Source organism: Apium graveolens, chromosome 4 (genome assembly GCF_009905375.1).
Source record: "Apium graveolens cultivar Ventura chromosome 4, ASM990537v1, whole genome shotgun sequence".
Taxonomy (NCBI): Eukaryota; Viridiplantae; Streptophyta; class Magnoliopsida; order Apiales; family Apiaceae; genus Apium; species Apium graveolens.
The window spans coordinates 103,054,622-103,073,687 of record NC_133650.1 but is presented as its reverse complement, the minus strand read 5'-3'; positions in this window follow the sequence as shown (position 1 = coordinate 103,073,687).

Below are 19,066 nucleotides of genomic sequence, written 5' to 3'. Positions count from 1 at the left end.
TGCTGAATCAATTACCTGCCCCACGTCAGAAGAAACATCTGATAGGTGGATATTAGTGTCATTTACTTGTCCATTTGCTCCAACAGCTTTAACCCTCTGATTTATTTCCTCTGAAAATATTAAAGACAAATGTTTAAGTGAAGCTGTAGCTACAATTGAATCAACACTAGAGAGAAATTTATTACCTAAACAATGATTTTTGGCTTTTTTGTTTTACAAGTGAGCTTCCTTTACTAGGCCCATTAGCTATTACTGAAGGGAGTGAGTCTGTTGAGCATGTGGATGAACTATCATCTAATACTGATGAACATTTTTTTTCTTTGATTTGTACAGATGAAATACCACTAATCCCACTGCTATTGGATACTGTGGTAAGATTAATTTATGAGGTGTCAGTATTTCAATTGACGGGGCTAAATTCTCTATGTTCAGAATTGGCCTGAGGTAATTCAAGAGAACAATATATTGAATCTGACACATCAGAAACATCTTACCTCTCTATTTGGAGAGAGGTTGCTCTCAGGACTGGAAAATGGGTGAACAAATGACCATAACACAAACACAACATATATAGCATTTAGCAAAGGCAACTATACCTTAAAAATTCAAACTTTAAAATTCCAAATTATGCTCTATAGCTCTATTAGTCCGGATTTGAGAATATCACATAATTAAATACACATTCTACCAAAAATAGAGCAAAAATGTAAAGAAAATGGGACAATCCATAATAAAGAAACCACATTAAATGTAAACACAAACAAGCACAAAAGAAACCCCCAAAGAACAGAACATAAAACCCCGTAAAATGTTTCTTATATACATGCATAAAAGAAAATATATAAAAAGGATATACTGTTTCTTACATACGTTTCTTACTAGTTAAATCATAAAAAAGAGGGATATAGAAGAATATCTTACAGAAAGCTCCAAAGCTCCAAATCTGTGAATCTCCTGATGCTCTAAAACCTCAAAGTTCCAGAGTTCCTTTCAAGCCCCAAAGCTTCTACTAAAGTATATCTTACTAGTTTGAAGCTCAATTTGAAGCTCCAGAGCTTGAATTTAAATTGGAGCTTAAACTAGGGTTTATGCCAAAGGAGAGAAAGAGATGATATATGAGTGAGTGTTTTAAGAGAGAAAGAGGGGACAGATGAGTGATGAGAGAGAGATAGGTGGCGAGAGAGATGAGAAAGAGGCGGTCAGAGAGATGAGAAAGAGGCGGCGAGAGAGATGAGGGTCGCGGGAGAGAGAGGGGGGAGGGTGAAATATATTTTGGAAAAGGGGGGAATAAGGATAAAGTGAAGAATTTGTTAAAATTAAAGGGGGGGGGAATGTATTGAAATCGTGGGGGGAAAAGATAATAAATTTTTATTTTTTTAAAAATGACCATAGACAACGGTTCACAAAATCAGCCGATGTCAAAGTTAAAAGCATATATTTAGCCTTTTTAATTTCTGAAAATAGACAACGCCTACTATGTGAAACCGATGTCAGTATTCGTATTCAACATCGCTTTTTTCTAAACCGATATTAAACAGGATTTTAACATCGGGTGCATTACACGCCGATGTCTAAGCACCGATGTCGTAGCTACTATTTTTAGTAGTGTAATCATTCATCATCACCATCATTTGACCCACTTTATGTATGCATGCTCGAACTTTGGACCTGGATTAGGGCCTTTATTTTTTTCATTGCTTTCTTTGCTTTTGTTAGGTAATGAATCACGCACAGGGGGTGAATGTGTTTTTGTGTTTTTCTGCTTTTTTTGAAGTGTTTATGGTGATGAACAGAGTAAATTAAAATCTTGTAGTGAGATGTGTTAGTACTGAATTTAGACTGATAAAATAGTGAACACAAATCTTTCAAAACTCACTTAATTTTATATTAAATTAAGAATATCTTTCTACAAAATTTCTAGGCTCTTTGTTAATAAAGAGCTTAGCTTCTTCCTTGAGAGAAAATACAAGAATTCTGATCTTTATTGTTACATCTAACAAAATATTCAGTGTTTACTTTATAGAACAGTAAACACTGGTTATTACACAGTGTGCAGTAGCATGTACTAAACCCTATTTTTGGATAACCAAATCTTTCTATTTATGGCTTAGTGTATCTTTGCTAATCTTGCACGCCTGTGACTTTACTTTTCTAGTTAATCTTGGTCTTTGATCTTGTACTCTTTAAGCTGCTTTTGTAGACTTGTTAATCCAACTGATTAGATTGTTTGTTGATTGATAATCTTGGATATTTAACTGGTCCGCACTTTGTACTTTGAGTTTTATCTCGAGATCTCCAGTTTGGTATATAGAGAACTTGACATCTCGATAAATATATTGGCTTATCGAGATCTCTAATCACTCTACAGTTGTTTAGACTTATCGAAGTCTTTGAGTTCTCTATAAGAGAATTTGGCTTGTCGAGATCTCTCATCTTCATGTCTTCACTTTGACTTATCGATAACTCTGAGTTCTCTAGTGACAACTTGGCTTTTCGATAACTCAGAGTTCTCTAGTGAAGAAATGACTTGTCGATATCTCCATTCTTCATGTCTTCAAATTGGCTTGTCGATATCTCTGAGTTCTCTAGTAACTTTTCCTGACTTCTCGATAAGTCATTCGGGAGTTTTCGAATGACTTCTCTATAACACTTAATCTATGACTTGTAGAGATCTTGACTTAGAATATTTTTTTCGAAACGGATTTATTCAACTCCAAGCTTCTTCATAATTCTTTTGAGGCATGATCCTCTTGATCTTCTTTCAAATAGAATTATTAGGCTTGAAACTGTTTACAGAAAAAGACTCCAGTCCGCCCTTGAACATTTTAATAAATTTAAGTGGTACAATACAAAATGTAAACTTAGATTACAATACAACTTACTCAGGGTTGTCAATTTGACTTAGTCTTGTTATTATACAGGCATGTCTTGCACAACAATCTCCCCCAATTTGTGAGAAGATTGTTTATTACAAATTCATGCCTATTAACAAGACTAACCCCAAGCTACAATGGAAAATTATACTAATACATAAAAATTGACACAAATACAACAGTTATATGTTAGGTGATTTCTTGAGTTTAAACAGTTACATACATCAGACAAAGACTGTGTCTTTTGTTTCTTCTCTAATGAGGTCCCTTAAATATACAAGAATTTTAAGTTCCTCTATTATTGGTGTCCCTCTTAGAGCTTCCACAAGTTTGAGTCTATCAGGCTTTGGATAACCATTCAGCAAATCAATCCTAAACTTTGAAAATGTGCCAGCTTTAAGCTTTGACATTTAGAAATCTTCCATCCTTGAAAATTCTGCTCATCCCTTTTGCCTTGAGTTCTTCTGATCTTTTAATGTACATTTCAATCTCTGCATCATACTTCCTTACCCTCTCCTCATATTCAGCCTTATTCCTTGCTCTTTTTTCCTCCCTTACTATCAACTATTCAACTAAAACAGATCTTCATGCTCTTGTAGCAGTATCCTTATCCTTCAGTAAACTTATCACTCTCTTGATTTATGTGAGTGAAAAGGTGTCCATTAAATTGCTGCCAAGAAATGTGAAGACCCATCTTCAAAGTAGATTCTTACTTCCCTTAATATTACAGCCCAAACTCTGACTATTTCCTCAGCTAGTTGTTGAAAGTAGTCTTCATCTGAGATGCACCATTTTAGAGGTAGAAATTCACCTTGCTTGTAACAATTCCAGATGGCCCTCGCAATAACTTGCACCTTTTTAGTATGCTTAACTTTCTTAGATTTCCTCCCAACAGACTTGTAGTGAATTTTGAGAGATGGCTTGACAGAAGGTAGGTTTGTGATTTTATTGAGAAATATTTGGCTTGAGGTGATTGGTATTTTAAGAAAGGTGTTAGCAGTTTATTTGTATAGAAATTTAGGCTTTGAGGTAGGAGGTTGTTTAGTGTATGAGTTTGTTGACTTTGAAGGCTGAGCTTGATTTGTTTGGATTTTTAGGGTTTGTTGGTGTAATTCTGATCCATCTCGCCTTATCTTACTTTTCTTTTCTTCCCCTCTTTTCTTGTCATCATTCTTCTTCTCATCCCACTTCTTATCCTTGTTGCCAGTTGCTCTTGATGATTGACCTGGATTTGAGCTAGAAGATTTTTATTCATCATGCTTCTGCTCATCATCATCCTCGTCATTTCTTAGATTAAACTGAGTGGGTGGCAACATGGTGTCAGCATTTACAAGATACCTTTGAAGAATCCTGATCATTTTGGTCTTTTTATACTTCAAATCAGATTGAAGAGTCATGATCAACCTCATATTCCCTTTCACACAGTTCTTGGGAACATTAAAGATTTTGTTCTTCGTAGTCTGTGGACATATGTAGGACACCCCATTGCTTGGATATAGAAAGGCTTCAGGAAAATCTGCTATGTTAGATATATTTGAGATGTCATGTCTAATATGTTTCATGTTTAGTTTTCAGATCTTAACAAACAGGAAATATCAGTACTTGATGGAATCAGTACTTACTGGAAGTCAGAACTTAAGGATATCAGGATTTAGATTATCAGAAGATAATATCAGAAGATGGATATCAGAACTTAAGTACTGGAGGACTAACAGTTAAGGAAGGAAGCTGATTTACAGGAAAGAAGATCGAGACTAATATAAAAAGAAGATATGCATGGAAAAAGTTAGAGGACTGAATGAATTGTATAAGATATCTGATTGATATATTTTAGGAGACAGAATTATATTCCATATCAATTAGAAGTTATCTTGTAACTGTGTACTATATAAACACAGACATAGGTTTACACTATATGTGTTATCATTATCGAGAAGATCATACATTGTAAACTAGCAACTCTCGTGATATTTGTTCATCACTGAGAGAGAACAGTTCCATTGTAACAGAGTTTATTATATCGAATATATCTGTTTACTGTTACTTGTGTTCGAAATCGATTTGATTATATTCTACACTGTATTCAACCCCCTTCTACAGTGTTGTGTGACCTAACAAGTGGTATCAGAGCTTATCTGTTAACACACATACAATAAAGATCCAAAACAATCATGTCTGAAGAAGCAGAAAATCCAACCAAGCCCGCCAAAACTGAAGAAACTCAAAAGACTCAAATCCACAGTCGATATGAGACTATAAGGGTTCCCATACTAAGACCTTCTGAGTACCCCATATGGAAAGTGAAGATGGCTATGTTTCTGGAAGCTACAGATCCAGAATACCTTGACAGAATTAATGAAGGACCGCATAAGCCAACCAAGCTGTCTGTTGTAGTTGCAGATCATCCAGCAAAGACCATACCAAAGGAGAAAAGTGAGTACACAGCTGAAGATATCTCATCCATTTCCAAGGATGCAAAGGTAAGGCATTTGCTGCATAGTGCCATTGATAATGTCATGTCAAACATGGTAATTCACTGCAAGACTGCAAAGGAGATATGGGATTCTTTGGAGACAAGATGCCAGGGAACTGAAGCAATCAAGAAGAACATGAGGACTATACTAACTCAAGAGTATGAGCACTTTGACTCAAAAAGTGATGAGTCATTAACTGACTTATATGACAGGTTTGTCAAACTCTTGAATGATCTGTCACTGGTGGACAAGGAATATGATCTTGAAGATTCAAATCTAAAATTCCTTTTAGCAATTCCTGAAAGTTGGGATTTGAAGGCTACTATTATAAGAGATAACTATGCTCTTGATGAAACTACTCTTGATGAAATTTATGGTATGCTCAAGACTTATGAACATGAGATGGATCAAAAAAGCAAGAGACAAGGGAGAAAGTCAAGGACAGTTACTCTTAAGGCTGAGGAGGAATTCCCCAAAGTGGCTGTCTCAAAGAAAGGCAAAGGAAAAGCTCTCATCACAAAGTCTGATTCAGAATCATCAAGTTCTGATGATGATGATTCAGAAACTGAAAGTTTACCTAAAGTAGATGCTGATGAAGAGATGATGAAATTGTGTGCTCTTATGGTGAAGGGTATCACAAAGATAGCCTACAGGAAAATTCAGAAGGGGAAAGAAGTTTTTCAAGAAAGGTGGAAGTATTGATAAGAAGGGTTTCAGAAAATCTGAAGGCAGAGGATGAAAGTCTGACATAGGAGATTACTCTAATGTCAAATGCTACAATTGTGGTGAGAAAGGCCACATATCTCCTGAGTGCATGAAAGGAAAAAGTGACAAAGGCAAAGCACTTGTCACAAAGAAGAAAAGTTGGACAGACTCTTCAGATTCTGAAGATGAGGTGAACTATGCCTTGATGGCAAATGCTGATGGCAGCCCTGAAACTGCTGAATTAAAGGTACCTCAAACAACTTATGCCTTTCATACTGATGATATTATTGAGTTGAGATTATATCTTAAAACCATGTTTATTAGCTACATAGATCAAACTTTAACATGTGAAAGATTAACTTCTAAAAATCTTGCTTTTAAGAAAAGGAATGATTATTTAGAAAAGGAGTTAGTTATGTTCCATCAAACTCAGAAAGAGAGAGATGATGCTTTTTATGTTAGAGATGAATTGATAAAATTGAATAAATCTCTAAAAACTAAGTTAGAAAAAGAAAATGAGATTATCAGGACTTGGACTAACTCTGGCAGAACAACTCAGAATTTATTAAGTAGTGAAAACTGGAAAGAGGGCTTAGGTTATGGAGATGATAAAAGTGAAAAATGAACTGAACAAATTGAGCCAATTGTTGTTAAACAAACTGTTAAGCCAAAGGTAAATCCTGTCAAGTTTGTAGCTAAAACTGTAAAGTCTGATTCTGAAAAGATGAAAGAGTCTCTGACAGAATTTAAGGAGAAGTCAACTTCTGACAAATTAGAACAGGATAAACCAGCTGAAGTCAACATAGGCTTAATGACAAAGAAGCAGTTTAAGCATAAGCTGAAAGAAATAAGGAATGTCTACAAGGTTAAGGTAGCTAGGAAAAATAGGAATGGAAAGGAAGGTGTGAATAAAAGAAATAATTATATGCCTGTTCCTAATGCTCCTAGAAAGAAATGTTATAACTGTGGAAACTCTAACCATCTTGCTTCTTTTTACAGGAAGAATAAGAATATAAACTCTTTAGCTCCAAAGTCAGGAGTTAAGAGTCAGTATGTTAGGTTTAAGCCACAAAATCCTTGTTTTCATTGTGGTAGTTTATGGCATTCCATTTATACTTGTAAGGAATATCATAGTTTATACTATGATTACTATCAAATAAAACCTTCTTTGAAGAAAGTTGCTTTAATTCCTTCTAGTGTAAAATCTGCTGCAAAGTCTGATATAAGTTCTGATAAATAGCATGTTAGCACAAACTCTAATATTAAATCCGCTGCAAATGCTAACAAACTTAAAAAGGCCAAAAGATCCAAGCAAGTCTGGGTTCTTAAAACTAACCATTAGTGGTCTTTGTGATTGCAGGGCAACATGAGAAATATCCTAGTACTGGATAGTGGATGTTCCGGACATATGACTGGAAATAAAGCCCTGCTCTCAGACTTTGTGGAGAAAGCTGGCCCAGAAGTTTCTTAATGGAGATGGAAACATGGAAAAAACTCTGGGATATGGCAATATTAATCTTGGGAATGTCATCATTGAATCAGTAGCTCTTGTCTCGGGACTTAGACACAATCTGCTGAGTATGAGTCAAATCTGTGACAAAGGTTATCATGTGGATTTCTTTGAAGAACACTGTGAAGTTGTAAGCAATTCTACAGGCAAAGTGGTTCTGAAAGGTTATAGGCATGGTAACATTTATGAAGCCAGACTTTTAACAAATACTGATGGTTCTGCAATCTGTCTGTTGAGTAGAGCATCAATTGAAGGAAGATGGAATTGGCACAAAAGACTCTCTCATTTAAACTTCAACAACATAAATGAGCTTGTAAAGAAAGAACTCGTGAGAGGATTTCCAAAATCAGTATTCGGTCCTGACGGCATTTGTGATTTATGTCAAAAGGAAAAACAAAGAAAATCTTCTTTCAAGAGAAAAACTGAGTCATCAATTCTTGAGCCTTATCACCTACTGCATGTTGATCTATTTGGTCCAGTCAATGTCATGTCTATTGCAAAGAAGAAATATGCTATGGTTATAGTGGATGAGTTCACAAGGTAAACCTGGGTGTACTTCTTGCACAAGAAGAATGAAACTGCATTTACTCTAACTGATCATGTCAGACAGCTGGATAAGTTGGTGAAAGATTTTGTTAAAATTATAAGAAGTGATAATTGTAACACCCCCAAATCCGGGGTCGGGGATCCGGGTTATCACGAGTTCCATTTCCCTTAATAATACTTAATCTTAATAATCAACCAACTACTGCGTACTGTGACCCCACAATATACACACACACCACAAGTTATAGTCTCAGAGATGAATATCCAAAAAAACATAAGTCATTTTATTCCACAATTATAAGCCATTACACCTAAAAAGGGTTTCTGAATAAAGTTACATATTATTTGCCATTATTACAATTCATAAATATACATAAGTCTGGTACATCAAAAGTTGAAAGCCTAGCCTATTGGTAGATCCTACCTCAGCTACAACGGCATCACGCCTACAGGAAACTGCGGAACGTTTCCTATCCGCTCACGAATTGGGAGCTTGGTCCTATTCATCTTGTCTATCTGTTGTTGTGTGATGAAAGAAGAAATCAAGGGTGAGCAACAAGCCCACCGAAATAATATGTATAATAATTTATAATATATGAGCATTCTCATAGTACTCATGAAAGTCTTGGTCAAGAAGAAATGAACCAAGTTGATATCTTAACGCGACCAAGTCGCAAAATATTCAGTATATATGTATATATATACTTTTGAAAGTCTTTGAAATCCTCTTCCATGCATAATATACACAGAGTTCCAGTTTATAACTGTATAAAAATATCATTGCAAGGTGATCTCATATATCTAACCTTGTCTCAACATTTTTCTGAAAATCCTTGTCATGCATAAGATAATCATTAACCAGATATAAGTTGAAAAGATGAAGTTACGAGATACTCCAATATACTTATATCTTTTCCGAATACTACTTGAACTACCACCGTTCAAGGTATAATTAGTTTCAAAAGTTCATCACATAGATGAGACTACAAGATAAGACTTGAATAGATTCAATCTTTGAAATATCATTTGAAAGAATGAAGTTACGAGATATTTCATTAGTCCTGATATATATATACACCTATATATATATACATTTCATACACTCTTCTGCTATGGAAGTATAAGCAGAGTCGTCATTCCCAAGAATTTTGGAAAGAAGAAACTTTGGCATAAACCTGATATCTTGCTGATCAGGCAAAGATACCAATTAAGTCACCTTTTCTACTAGTAGATGGATGAATCCCCCACTGGTCATCACCCTGGCCGTATTAGGACCTTATGCTGCACTCAGCCACTTACGCATTGATGGACTCCCACTGAGCCACTTACACTTTCATGGATGCCCACTGAGCCCATGTTGCTTATGCCGACTCAAATAGATGGACTTACTTCCCGAACGTTGGGCAAGTAATCAAAATGTTTTCTCAAAACAGCAACCTTGTTGAGAATATAAAATACACCACAGAGCCGGATCCCTCAGATTTTTAAGCGAGTATTTAAATCCCCTTCGAAAGGAAGATCTTAAATTTGAAAATGAGTTTTGGGATCTGCTCTATCTTTTAAAATTATTTTGAAGACTCGAAAACATTTTTAAGAATGTTTGGAGTAATGCTGATTTAATAAAATAAATCAGTCCCGATATGTTGGAGAATATCTGAATATTATTATTTAAATAATATTCCCATAAAGGATAATCTTTATAAAAATAACTGAAGCAGAAGTTTTAAAAACTCATACTTGAAACGAATAATAAATAACAAAAGATATACTTATACGCAAGTACGATCTTTATTTGAATAATCGAAAATATGTTTGAAATATCGAAATATTATTCTTTAATAAAATAAAGAATATTATTTAATAAAATAAGCGGAGTCATAAGTCCTCGAATGAATATTCAAAATAATATTCATTAAGTAAAATAAGCGGAGTCATAAGTCCTCGAATGAATATTCAAATAATATTCATTAAACAAAATAAAGTTATCGAATAAACCTTATTCAATTAATAGTTTTGAAAACTATTTATATATATACATATACTATACTCGGGAAGATCGACTCTCGATTTGGAAAAATGTTCACCTTCGGGTCCCCTATACTAAGTGTATACGCAACTACTGCTTATCTCTAGCATAAGTATTATGCAACTTATAAACATTTGAATCAACAATTAGATATTAAGATTACGAAACAGGCATGCATATATACCATATCAGCATGCTCCAATATATCGCAAGATTTGCTAATAACAATCATGCACTTATCACAAGATAATGCATATACCTATATTCATCACAACAACAGTTATACGGGTAGAAAACTTGCCTGAGTGTTCCGGGATAGACTTAAGATTAGAGTGGGTCCGGTAACCAATGAACAACAACATAATCCGTAATTAGACCACGGTCACTTAAGAAACTAGACTTTATCCACTTAGACCCTAATGTTCGCTTACGGTCGCTTATACGCTTAACGATTTGTGTTAATCGCTTGCGTACCCTCGGCTCCACCAATTTTAGTAAATTAACCGTTACGAATTTTATGGCGACTCTTTCGCGAGTACTTTACCAACTTCCTAATCCACCTTACATAATTGTTTCGTAATCTAATTAGTCTTTTAGGAGCCTTAAACAAGGTTTCAAAGTTAAGCGAGGGGTAAAGGTTCGTTCGCGAAACACCGTAACTTAAAACGGTCGTTTCTCCTAAACCGTACATCGGATCTAAGCGAACCACATATCAAAACAAAGCTTCAATCATAAAATATCTAAGCATGGTAATGGTCAGTTCATGGCAGTGAGTGTTCGGGTGAAAAAGTTATGCACAAAACAGTCTAAGAAAAATTGGGCATTACTGAAAGGCATATGTCATAGCCTACTCGTTTATTCGAGTATTTAACTCAACTCAAATAAGAATGTAATAAGTAAATAGTGGATCAAGCATCAGAGAGATCTCACAAAGTAACATCTGTCAAAGAATAAAGAAACATTGTTCATCTGCAGTCTTGAAGATTCACTGGAAGAAGTTCAAGAAGTTGATCATGCCTCAGTGATATAAATCAAGATCGTGGAATTAATCAAGTGACAGAGATCTCGTCAAGGTATCATTTATTACAAGGATTCAATCAGAACAACAAAGTCAAGACATGAAGAAACGTCACAAAAGTTAGTCACTCATGAACCAGACAGTACATCGAGTGTCAGCATTGAAGTGACGGAATTGATTCATAAGTCTCGAAGATTGTCTGAAGAATGGATGCTGCTCAGGGTTAGTATTAATTCTCTATTAATTAATTAAGTCATATAATTTAATTAAGAAAATAAATTAACTCTGCAAGGATTAATTTATTGATTAATTGAATTAAATTGATTAATTAATTTAGAATTAATAATGAGGATTTTCAGAATATTAATTGATTAAAATCTGTGATAATTCTAAAAAGACAACTGATTGTACTAGTATGACAATCGGTATGACAATTGATAGTCATACCGAATGTCTTACTAATTCAGTTAATTGTTTTGATAGAATTTTTACTTAGATTAAATTCAATTATGTATTCAGAAAAACAATTTCATTTGAACTAATATGACAATCGGTATGACAATCAATAGTCATACCGAAAGTCTTGCTAGTTCATTTTAATTGTCTTCCTAGCTCTATTAGATTGTCTCACCGAAAGTCATTCAAGCTCAAATGGATTGTCACACCAGTTCTCAACAACTTCGGCTGTGATTGTTTAAAAGAAGCAGAAGACACTATCTCAAAAAACATTGATAAAATACAGAGCAGCAAGACACAGAACAAGAAAAAGCAGAGAACAAAAGAAAAATATTTCATCTTCCATCTGCTTATTCAAGATCAAATATTCTAGCTTGTTAATGTTAAATCCAAACCACTAGAATTACTTATCTTGTTCTTGTATATCAATCTAGCGGATTAAAATCCCTAGAACTTAATCTCAAATCGCTTTTAGCATTTGATCTTTTAATTACAAAAATAGAAAAAGTTCATGTCGAATTTATTCTAAATTTGTAATAATTGATTTGAAATTAAACCCTTGTAATCGATACCGTAGTTGTAACACCTTTCAAGTTTAATAAAAGTTTTATTTAACTTGAAGTTTGTTTCACAATTTTATTCCGCATTTTATTCGAAGAAACGGTATTGTTTGCATTCAACCCCCCTTCTACAAACAAATTGGGACCTAACAATTGGTATCAGAGCCTTCTGATTAACGTACAAATCTAGATCCTAGACTTTTGTGTTTCTTTCACTTCTTGAATTTTTATTCACTCAAAAATTCATAATGACTACACAAAAAGTTGGAACCGTTAAAATTCCACTTTTCGATAAAGAAAATTATGTGATGTGGAAGAAGAAGATGCTACTGTTTTTACAGGTTGCTAATCCCAAATATTTGCAAGTGTTGAAGAAGGGTCCAAAAATACCTATGGTTATTGAACCAGAGGTAATAGAGAATGATGTGGTGATCACCAAAGCGAGAACTTATGTGAAGGATCCTGAGGACTTCTCTCCTGCTGAAATAGAAGAATCTTCCCTGGATGCTAGCCTTCAATTAATCTTAGTAGATTCCCTTAATCCCCTAATGAATAGACATGTGATGAATTGTAAAGATTCCAAACATATCTGGGAAACTATTGAGATTATTAATGAAGGCACAGAGGAAGTTAGGGAGAACAAACTAGAAATCCTAACCTCTGAGTATGAATACTTTAAATCCAATCCAGGAGAAGGAATCACTGAAGTGTTTGAGAGGTACAATGCATTGATCAATAACCTGAATATTAATGGTAAATACTATTCCATCAGGGAGGTCAACAAAAAGTTCCTTTTGACACTGCCAACTCATCTCGAACATAGAATCACTGCCATAAGAGAAGCAAGAGATCTGAGTGAGATTTCTTTGGAAAGGCTCTATGGTGTGTTAAAGACTTATGAGTTGGAGCAGATTCAGCAGAAGGAGGTTTACGGGAAAGGAAGGGTGGTCAGCACGTCTACTGCTCTGGTAGCTGATGAACAACAACAACAACAACCACTATATCAACAACAATCTCAACAGTCAGACAGAATGGTACAGTCTTCCAAGGTTGAAGACAATGTTATAGTAGCAGAATTTGATTCTCCTACTACCAATCAATCAGGAGATGATTATTATTCCTTGGAAGAACTGGAGCAATTGGAGGATGAGTCAATGGCCCTGATTGTCAAGAGATTCTCAAATGTCAGATTCAAAAGGAATCCCAAGTTCAAGTACAAGTCCAACTACAACAGATTCCAGAAAGGTGGATCTTCATCCTCTAACACCAGCAGTGGTGGGTATAAAACAGGGATGGTTGATCGAAGCACCATCCGATGCTTCAACTGTAATGAGTTGGGACACTTTGCCACAGAATGCAGAAAGCCAAAATAGGCAAGGAAGAACTCTTATGATTCTAATCAGAAGAGTAAATCTGAAAGGGCGTACCTGGCAAAGGGAAGAAGTTGGGATGATACTGACAGTGAAGATGAAGAAGTTGGGAATCTTGCTCTCATGGCTAGTGATGCAAGCACCTCATCGTCAAGAAAAGAGGTAAAACTTTCTGATGCTGAAATGGTTTATCATCTAAGAGGTAACTTAGATTGTGCTCGTCGTGATAATGAATTGTTAAATCAACAAATCAAAGACCTTGAGAAAGAGGTCAATGAATTAAGACTTGTGCACATTAATCAAGATAAACTTAAAGACCAAGTATCTTTTCTAGAGAATAGAGTTGACTGTTATAGACAACTCGAAACTATTCTCAAAGACAAGATCACTGGTCTTGAGGCTAAGGTTAAAGCTTACTTTAATTCTTGTTCGAAGTCCAAAGAGTTTTACAATAAGCAAGCTGTTAATCAAACACATGGAATAGGTTATGATTACAATGCTGCTATTGGAAAATTAGGCATAAACTCCCCTCCTCATGTATGTGCTAAAGGCAGGGAAGTACCACATGTGCTTAAGGGTGTTGATGAACCCCTCTATAAGGAATCAATTGCTGAACCATTTGATGAGACCTCTTTTATTATTCAAGAAGAAATTCGTGCTGAAGATAATGCTAATGGGAAAACTGTCTCCAAGTCAAGTGTGTCAAAAGTTCCAGTCAAGGTTGTGAAAGCAACTGAGACTAACTCAGACACACATGAGTTGGATAGCACAAATGCCATGTCTACCATGCATAAGTTGCCTATTGTTAATCCTTCTCATAAAGCATGTGGTGTTCCTGATTGTATGTCTTGTGCTTTTAATCTGTTGTTTGCTTATTTTAATGGTAAGCATGCTTCTAATGATAAGACTACTCCTCGTCAGCATGTGAATAATAGAAAGCATGATAGGTCTAAGACTGCTAGTCCTCCTAAAGTTAGAAAGGAGACATTTGTGCCTAAGCCTAAACATAAATCTGATAAGGCTGTTTTAAAGGTCAAATGTTCAGTCATTGAGAATGTTGAGAATAGTGAAATTAAGAATGTTGTTTTGCCTGATAAAGGCCAATTTTACAAGTATGCCGGACCCAGCCAAGCTTGGGTTCCGAAGAAGTTCTAATCCATTTGAATTGCAGGGCATTAAACAGGTACAACCGGTAGTGTGGATTCTTGACAGTGGATCGTCAAGACATATGACCGGAGATAGAGCCCTGCTATCAAATGTGGTTGAGAAAGCTGGCCCAGTGGTTACCTTTGGAGATAACAGCAAAGGTTTAACGGAGGGATATGGCTGTTTGCAAGCTGGAAATGTTATCATTGAAAATGTATATCTTGTGCAAGGACTTGAACACAATCTGCTTAGCATTAGTCAGTTCTGTGACAACGGCTACAATGTTTTATTCGACAAGCTGAAGTGTCAGATTCTGCACAAGAAAAGTGAAAAACCCTCTTTAATGGGAATACGGAAAGGAAATCTGTTCGTAGCTGACATGAACTCTGGAAGCAATCTTGAAGTCAATTGTTTCTATGCAAAAGCATCGTCAAATGAGAGTTGGCTATGGCACAAGAGACTTTCCCATCTCAATATCAAGACAATGAATTCTCTTGTCAAAAGAGAACTGGTAAGAGGTCTGCCTCAGCTGGAATTCTCTCCAGAAGGACTATGTGAGGCTTGCCAGAAAGGAAAGTCAAAGAAAGCAAGTCACAAAGGCACTGACACATCTTCCATAACTGGTGTTCTGCAATTATTGCACATGGATTTATTTGGACCAGTTAATATCCTTTCTATGTCAAAGAAGTGTTACTGTCTTGTGATAGTTGATGACTATTCCAAGTATACGTGGGTTTTATTTCTTCACTCTAAGGATGAAACACCACAAGTTGTGATTGATCATATCAAGATGATTGAGTTAGATTCTAACGTCCCTGTTAGAGCAATAAGGTCAGATAATGGAACAGAATTCAAGAATGCACTTCTAAATGGATTCTGTACAGACAAAGGGATTACCAGACAATTTTCAGCTCCTAGAACCCCTCAGCAAAATGGAGTGGTAGAAAGGAAGAATCGTACATTGATTGAAGCTGCAAGAACGATGTTAAATGAATCAGGTCTTCCAATGTACTTTTGGGCTGAAGCTGTCAATACTGCATGTTATACTCAGAATCGAACTCTAATCAACAAAGACTTCATGAAAACTCCTTATGAGATTTTGAATGAACAGAAACCTTCTATCAAATACTTTCATGTATTTGGTGCCAGATGCTTCGTGCTCAAGGATGGAGATGATCGTCGTGGTAAGTTCGAGGCAAAGGCATATGAGGGTATTTTTGTTGGATATGGAAGAAGATCATATAGAGTGTATATCATTGATCAACACAAAGTAACTGAAAGTGTCAATGTTACTTTTGATGACACTAAACTCCCTAGTATCCAAACTGAAGATCCTTCTGAGAAACTGAAGTTTGATGATATGTCAGATTCAGAGTCAGAACATGGTCAAGAACCTGAGGTTGTTGCTGTTGAAGAACCTGTTAATCCTGATATTACTCAAGGTAATAGTGATGGAAACTCTGGAAACAATGGAGATACCACTGCTACTGACGGAGAATCTTCAAGTCAACATGGCAACAACTCAGGGGGAGATGCTGAAGGATCATCTAGTAGGACACAACATCACAATGAATTTCAAGGCGAATCATCAAGATCAAATCTTCCAAGACAGACAGTCTGGAATAAAGCTCACCCTTTTGAGTTGATTATTGGTGATCCAGATGTTGGAGTCAGAACTAGACGTGCTACTCAAAATGAGTGTCTGTACTCAGGATTTCTTTCTGAGATGGAACCTAAGAAAATTGAAGAAGCACTAACTGATCCAGATTGGGTGATTGCTATGCAAGATGAACTCAATCAGTTTGAAAGTCAACAAGTCTGGAAACTGGTACCTAGGCCTGTACACAAGAAAGCTGTTGGTACAAGGTGGGTATTCAGGAATAAACTAGATGAAGATGGTGTGGTTACAAGAAACAAGGCAAGACTGGTAGCTAAAGGGTATTCTCAAGCTGAAGGTATTGATTATGATGAAACCTATGCTCCAGTGGCTAGACTTGAGGCCATCAGGATATTTCTGGCATTCGCAGCATTTTCAAACTTTAAAGTTTATCAAATGGATGTCAAGAGCGCCTTTCTGAATGGAAAGTTGGATGAAGAGGTATATGTAGAGCAACCTCCTGGTTTTGAAGATCCAGATCATATGGATTTTGTCTTCTTTCTTTTCAAGGCTATCTATGGGCTAAAACAGTCACCAAGAAAATGGTATGACACTCTCTCTGAATTTCTTATTGAAAATAGCTTTATTAGAGGTGTCATAGACAAAACTCTCTTTTCTAAGAAACATAAGAATGATACTATATTAGTCCAAGTCTATGTGGATGATATAATATTTGGGTCTACTAATGATAATCTCTGTAAGAGATTTGCTAAGTTAATGCACAGCAAGTTTGAAATGAGCATGATGGGAGAGCTGAAGTTCTTTCTTGGATTACAAGTAAATCAAAGGTTAGATGGAACATTTATTTGTCAATCCAAGTATCTCAAGGAACTCCTCAAAAAGTACAATCTAGAGGATTCTGCATCAGCAAGAACTCCATCAACTACAGCTGTCAAGCTTGGACCATGTGAAAACTCCATTAAGGTAGATGTCACAAGCTACAGAGGTATGATTGGCTCGTTACTCTATCTTACTGCAAGTAGACCAGATATTATGTATGCTACATGTTTATGTGCAAGGTTCCAAGCGGATCCTAGAGATATTCATCTCGTTGCTGTTAAACGAATCTTAAGATATCTTAAGGGAACACCAAATCTAGGTATTTGGTACCCTAAAGAATCTGGTTTTAACCTTGTTGGATATACAGATTCAGATTACGCAGGAAGTGTTGTTGATAGGAAAAGCACCTCAGGAAGTTGTCAATTCCTAGGAAGCAGGCTAGTCTCATGGTACAGCAAGAAACAGCAAACAGTTTCCAACTCAACGGCTGAGGCTGAATATATTGCTGCTGGAAGCTGCTGTGCTCAGATCTTGTGGATTAGGAATCAACTACGAGACTATGGCTCTGTATTGAACAAGATTCCTATTTTATGTGACAATACAAGTGCAATAGCCATCACCAACAACCCTGTACAGCACTCGAGGACAAAGCACATTGACATCAGGTATCATTTTATTAGAGAGCCCGTCATGAATGGTACTGTTGAACTATTTTTTGTTCCAACAGAAGAACAAATAGCAGATATTTTCACTAAACCACTTGACGAATCCACATTTACCAGATTAGTTGGTAAATTGGGCATGTTAAATAGTTTTAGTGATTAATTTAATTAATATCTGGAATCTGTTCTTGAATGAATTTACAAATAAATTTTTCATAAATGAAAAATTCATTTGCAAATTTATTTTATCAGTTTATCATATTTCTTGCTTATTTCTATGTAATATATATTATCTTATCTATGATTATTTACTCTACTTGTTAATTTAAAATATCTCAGAATATTTTATTTCCTCTAAAAATATTTTTCTATGAATTTTATTTGCTAAAATTCAACAGAAATCTAGTTTTGGAATAAAAATAATTAATTCTGATATATTATCTTTGTTTCTGTAAAAATTATAAGTTTTTATTTCAGTTTTACTGTTTTGAAATGAAGGTTCAATACTTAATTAGATGTCTGTACATATTCATTTTATTTTAATACTACAAAGACTATCGGCAAGACAATTAAAATTGTCTTGCTGAAAATCATTTCAGTATAAATGAAAATATAAATCCGTTATGTCTATTTTATCTTATTCTAGAAAGACTATCGGCAAGACAATTGAAATTGTCTTGCTGAAAATCATTTTAGTATATAATGATTGCTTATTTTAAATATCAGATTAATTTTATAACTGGCAAGACAATCGGTAGGACTATTGATTGTCATGCCAGTAATAAAATTAATATCAGAATTATTTTGTACTGGTATGACAATCGGTATGACTATCAGATTGTCATACCAGTTATATTTTTAATACTTATTTTATTTGTTTCATTTCCTTCTTTTTGCCTGGTATGACAATCGGTATGACAATCCCGGATTGTCATACCAGCTGTTATATAAAGGCATGTGCTGTGTTTTGTTTTGAATCATTTTCAACATAGCAGTTCATTTCAAAGAATTTCTAACAGTTTTCTCTCCTCTTTTACTCTCTTCTCTCTCCTCGAACAAGATCAAAACCAAACCAAAAATCTGATTCATTTCTTTGCTCGAGTTTTTACTCAGCACACTTAATCATCACTTTGTGATATATACATACAAGTATATACATAAAGAAGTGCTGCTGAAATTTTCTTAAAAAAAAAATAAAAATTATTATAAAAAAAAAAAAACGCAAAAATCAAATTAAAATCAAGTTGCCCCTTCAAATTCCATTTTAATTTTAATTTCTTACT